Here is a 6,600-nt window from a genome sequence, read left to right as displayed (position 1 = left end):
TTTGATTATATGTGACATTGTTTATGTACTCTGAAGTAAAAGTGTAGTGAGTTGTAGTGTGTGTGTGTGTGTGTGTGTGTGTGTGTGTGTGTGTGTGTGTTTTGAGCTTTTGTTTAAGAATTTGGGAAAAGAACTACATATATAAACATCAAATAATTAGAGCACAGTAGAGTTCTGAGTTAGCTTGAACATTTGTAATGGAAACTGTTCTTTGAAGATGGTGAGTCAGAATTGAGAGAGTTCTGTTTAGCAAGGAGACGCTACGAAAGCATTATGAAGGGATGATCCATCCAGGGAGACTTAGTAGAATGCTTAGAGACCCAGAAGAGGTAGATAATCAGCACAGAATTAGGGCACAGAATGAGCATGGAAGCCTGAGCCTGGTTTGCAGAGAAATGACACAATGAATGGATTTAGAAGAAGTCTGTGTTGGAGTGTGTAATGAACCCCTTCCAGTATTTTGAAAAATATATTCCTTTTTCTTTTATACTAATGCTATTTGAAAACTATGCTGTTCATTCTTTTGAGATTTATTTATCTTATTACATACAATGATAGGTTAAATCAAACTTGCCTCCTGATTGGGTCACTTTATTTCTAACCATTAATCATGTTATTCTTTCAAAATGGGCTGTCTAAACATATGGAAAATAAATTATCTAAGTTGTCTCAATAAAAGGATTTTTCAATGGTCTTTCACCTGTATCTCCACTCTTTTTGTTAAATGTGACTCAAACAGCATTTAAAATAAACATATTGACAGAATAATACCAACAGTTTCCTCCCCCAGCTGTATTTTTTTTTTTATTAATCCAGTGTTCTGGCTAAACTTATTTGTTTGAAATTGATGAAGACATATTATAAAAAAAAAATAAGCCAGTATTATTGTGGAAATTGTGAATTCAGAAATGTGAATGGCAGGGAAATAATCATAATTTTAGGTGAAAAGATCCTTTTGACAAATAGATTAAACTCTCATAAAATGAGACAAATAACATCTTCGTGTTTGTTCTTAGCAAAGCTTACAACTGAAGGACATTATTGCGGTAGCAATTGATTTTCTTGTATTCTAAAATAACAAAGGATTGTTTTCTAATATGTTTTCAGGTAACCTAAAAAAAAAGGAATGATTTATTTTCTGCTAAGTCTTGTTAACAATCGATGGTAACAAGCACTGTAAAAGTGCCTTAGAGAATGCTTAATTATCTTTGGGGGATGCTCTAAGGGAGAGAGGCTTATAAAAGGAAAAAAAGTTAATTAACTTGTTCTGAGAACTATGTCCATCATTAAACTAAAACTGATATAGCAGTTTCCTGTCATAACCTGTTGGACATTTTGGTATATAAAGAGAGAATACATCTAGTTAAATAAAGTAAAAGAACAATAGAACAATAAAATAGAATAACAGAATCGGAAGTAACTACATGATCATCTTAAAAGATGTCTTTTCAGAAAGCTAAGTATTTGATTTTTCTTCTTGAGGGTGTCCCCAGTTTCTTTTTTCTCTTAGATAGCCACAAAATAATCCACAAAAACTTAGAAAGAAATTATCTACTGTTGCATAATTGCTAAGGAGAAATGAGATCTTTATGGTGGTTCTACAAGTCCAAAAATCATGAGCAATTACTAAATTATTTATCTCTGTACAAGTAGTTTTATTTAATTTCTGAGTCAATTACTGAATGCCCAAGAAAAAGAAAAAGTTATCCTTCACACTTCACCATAGCCAATTACCATTGAATTGTGCCCTATTCAAAGTGCCTCCAAGGACTCACCAACCAGGTAGAAGACAAGGGTGTAACCATTTGTACCACCCAGGGAGCAGAATTCTTCTATCTTGAAGGATCAAAGAAGAAACAGGGGCAAGATTTATTTTAGCTAAGATGCTTGTAAATAGAGAATTAATTCAATGTACTATTCCTATGTTAGAAAGAAAACTCTAGGACACTTTAGCTTACGCCCTAGAAAGCTCTGGAGATACTGATATGATTTAAGGGCTTATGTATCAAATTAATCTGTGGCAGAAGCTGTAAAGCAGCATGCATGATATTTGATGTTTGTGGTATAATGAACATTATCTTTTGTCATGGTGTCTTCAATCTTTATTGAGGGCTGGGTCAAAGGAAATACCAGATCTATCTAGTGGTACTGTACTGTCATAAAGAAAATGCATCCCAGTTTAAGCTTCTTAATGTAGAGTTTGAATTGAGTTATGCATATGGTTTCAAATTTGCTCCAAATATTTGCTTCTTAATCTACCAAGCATATACTAATGATTCTAAGAATGGATACTATTTTTTGTCTTAGTATTTGATCTACCATTTAAAATATTGCCATGCATATCACTTTGAATTTGCCTTTTCAATCTCTTTGAAAAATAAATTTGGTATCTTTCTTGGGATTTTGTTAAACATATAGATTGCTTTTGGTAAGATTGTTCCTATCATTATGTTGAGTCTTCCTATCAATGAGGAGGAACCATTTTTCCTTTTATTTAAATCTCTTATTGTTTCTCACAGTACGGTTTCATAGTTTTCTTTATAAAGGTCTTTTGTGTCTCTACTTATTTCCAAACACCTCAATTTGTGGTTGAATATTGAAACCGGCACTGATTTCTTAGTTCCCTTTGTTTTTGTGGAGGAATCCCACCGATTTTGTTCATTGATCTTTTGTCCTGCCAATCTACTAAATTGGTTGTCTAGTTCTAATAGTTTTCTTGTTGAGTCTTTGGAATTTTCTGTGTACACCATCTTCATTATCTTTATCATCTTCATATAGCTACAATTTTACCACCTCAAGTTTTTAAAATCCCAGAAATTACACAATAAAATAGGAGGTTGAACAGAAGCAATAAACATCTTGTTCAGCTAATTAACTGGAATCTTTCATAGGACCATAACCCTAAACTTTCATCTGTGGTTTTTGAAGCTAAGTTTTAATTAATGAATATGAGAGCTAGGTTAGGTCATATAATCAGTCCCTTAATCTTTTCCATCTTTTGTTTCTGTCCTTTTCAACCTTTTATCTACTTAGGCATGTCACCTTATTTGTAAGTCCCAAGTGTGAAAGCTTATGCTGAATACTGAGAAGGCAAATATGAAGGTAAATAGATGTTCTCTCCTGATAGTGCTTATTTTCTCCTCACCAATGCAATGCTCATGGTGAGAAAACAAAAATAAGTAGAATGAGATCTAAAAAGAAGCAAAGCCTAGGATAAGTACTCGATTTGCACAGAAATTACAGTAGAAGAATTTTACTATTCTCAGTGTGTTTTTCATTAAGTGATATTTGAACTGAAACCCTTTTGTTGAGCAGGACGTAAGCTCTGTTGCTCTCATTAATTCATGAATGTCTTAACTTCTTCTATTTCCACTTAAATTCATTAAACAAACACCAATAGTTATGATGTAGAAGACATTTTGAAGGATTCCACTACTGAGTCAAACAACTCATCTTAAGCTTTACAAGGTCAGAAAGGAGACTAAGAAACAAGAAAGAAAGTGAAAGGCAAGATGTGAGGTAAGAATGCCAAGGAAGGTAGGTTGTTGCATTCTTGCTAATCATAGAACATTTTCTGAAAGCAAGGTACATTGAATACGTCATCCCTACTAAGAAGTAAGGGTATTTAGTTTGAGTTCAGATACCTGAACCAGCATTTAACTTTCTAAATACAGGATGTTTGAGGTCTACTGACATATAATTTGAGAAAAATGTTAAATGACACCTGATTTCTCTCTCCCTGATACCTCACACTGGAAATGAAAGAAATATCAGGCCAGGACAAATCAAATCGTTCCATTGTAGTAACCCTTTGAACTCTTTCTAAAAGGAAATACCACTGGATTTAGGATCACGTTTTTCTTAAAAGTCTTTAAAAAAATTAATCTTAGATATGTTTTGTGAAAAGGGGTTTAATGATGATTAATTTGAGAAACACTGTAATTTTAAGACTTCATTTGAAAATGAGCTATGTTTATGTATAGTTGTTGTTTTTGTGTGCTATTGAATTGCTTGTGACTAATAGCAATCCTATGTACAATAGCTGTGATCCGTGTCCTATCTCGAACCAATTTCATTGTTTCCGACACACCTACCCTTATTATTGTGTCAATCCATCTCCTCCAGGATCTTCCTTTCTTGGACTGTCTCTCCACCCTTCTAAGCATAATCCTTCCAAGTTCTTCTCGAAGGACTGGTTCATTTTGCCAACCTGCCCAAAGTATATCATCCAGAGTTTCATAATCTTTGCCTCCAAGGAGCAACATGGTTTCACCCTTCACAGGATGTTGTGTTGTTGTTAAATGCCATTGAGTCATAGGCGACTCATAGCAACCATATGAACGAAAGACCTGGACTCCTGTATACCTTTAGTCCTTTCTCCAGGTTTGTAGTGTTTCCAGAGGCAAGCTATTATGGAAGTGGATGCCACTACTGCTTCCAAGCTTGTTAAATCGGGGAGCTCCACCAAACACTGTCCACCATGGATAACCATTCTTGCTTTTGACTCATCAGTGTCACAGTGTTCCACTGCACAGCAACCATGAGTTACCTCTGTACAGCACGTGGACATACCAGGGTTATATGACTTATAATAATTTTTCAACAAAAACAATTAAAGGCAGACCTGAGGGCTGCAGATTAGAGTCACCCACCTTTGGCTCGGGAGCATGATTTTCTGTCCACTAGGCCAACTGATCTCTCTTTATACTGTTGTTATTGTTGTTGTTAAGTGCCATCAAGTCGTAGGTGATTCATAGCAAACTTTGTGTCATTATTGGTCATTGTCCTGCTCTCTGATGTATAAGAAGCTTCAAAATACAATGGATAAAAAAAATAAGTTAGGTGCCTACAGATTATCTCTTTATCCCAATTTCTCATGATTAACACTGAAGAAGTTTGAAGATGAACCAATTAAACATGCATCATGACATGGTCCATTTACCAGTAACAGGCTTTAGATAGGAGAGTGCTTAAAATCACCGAGTTTTGAGCAAACAGAGGATAGGATGGAAACTGAGTGAAAACAAAGTGAAGTTTCTAGACCAGAAAGAGACAGTTTTCTGACTATTACTAATACCACTCCATCAACCATTTGTCAGTTCATGCATGGTGACCTGTCTGTTGATGCTGTGAGCTATGCCATTGGTGTTTTAAATAGTAGCAGGATTATCCATGTTAAGCATTTTATTGACACGTCCAGACTAAGATAGATTAAGAAGGAAAAGCTTGGTGATTTGCATGATTTACTGCCAAAAAATTAACAAGCGCAAACCCTAGAGGTGACAGCAGAGTGTTATCTGATATACTGTTGGAAGATGAGTATCCTAGGTTGGAAAACAAAACAGGATAACTGCTACAATGAACTCAAACATTCCCGTGATCATTAAGATAGTGCAGCATAGCTTTCATTTTCCTGCCACTATTCAGTGCTGTAGGGAGCTCTGGTGGCCTTCTTGGCCGGAGGCTGTGCTGCATTCCCAAAGACATGTGGTTCAAGGCTACCAGCTGCTCCTCAGGAGAAATATGGGCAGTCTCATTCTACGCGATTAACTATTTCTGAAAACCTGCCAGAGCATCATCTATGGGCTGGTTCTGACTCTATGATACATAAGAAAAAAAATAAATAACAACAGTTCGGTGCTGTGATTTGACGCCAGCTCCACTGCAGCTGAGCATAACTCCCATCACAGCCTGAGATGAATGAGCCCTCATCCTGCATTACCTACCTTTGATTTTCTGTCTTTTGTAACATGTTCAGATGATACCTGAAGCTGAGGCTTTCTGAAGGAGTAATGTCTTGCTCGTCGACATTTAATAACCAATTCCTGATCCCCAACAACCCCAGAGCCTTAAAAGTTTTAGATGCAATACAATCTTGCCAGTACCAGCTTCTTTCATTTGAGCCCTCACTGAAAGTCACACTCTGACAGGATTACAGCATGGAGGAACAGAAGAGATTGGATTGATGAACAATCATTTTCATGACAAAAATATGTAGTTGCCTTAAGCAAACATATAAAGTAGAAAATATCATTTGAGCATACAAACTCCACAGAGAGGGGAAAGAATTACTGCCAAAAAGTGACCACATAAGGGTTAATTGGTCTTATCTATATTATGTCTATAGGTTCTTAGAAGTGGCTCAAAACTTTTTTTTTAAACCATTGTGGCCTATTTCACTCCAGCTGTGAGAAATCACATGCATATCAGGGTGAGCTGTACTCTAAAGGATTGGCAACAGCAACAACAACAACTTTGGGCTTGGTAGCATAAATTTATATTCACTAGGTTAACAGAGCTCTCTCTGTGACTCACAGCAATTACATGAACAGCATATCAAACCTTGCCCTGTGCTATGCCATCCTCACAATCTGAGACCTTCTCAAGCCCATTGTTACAGTCATCATATTAATCCATCATGTAGAGGATCTTCTTTTCCTCTCTGAACTTCCGTTCTCTCAGCATGATAGTTGTTGTTGTTGTTAAGTGCCGTCGAGTTGTAGGCGACTCATAGTGACCATACGAATGAAAGTCTTCAACACTAGCATGATAGTAGCAGCAGCCAAAAAGTAAAAAAGCCTTCCAGAATGGCTATACCAT

The sequence above is a fragment of the Elephantulus edwardii genome, unplaced genomic scaffold (assembly GCF_000299155.1).
Source record: "Elephantulus edwardii isolate Elephantulus edwardi_28Jun2011 unplaced genomic scaffold, EleEdw1.0 scaffold00008, whole genome shotgun sequence".
NCBI lineage: Eukaryota > Metazoa > Chordata > Mammalia > Macroscelidea > Macroscelididae > Elephantulus > Elephantulus edwardii.
This window is presented reverse-complemented; position numbering follows the sequence as displayed.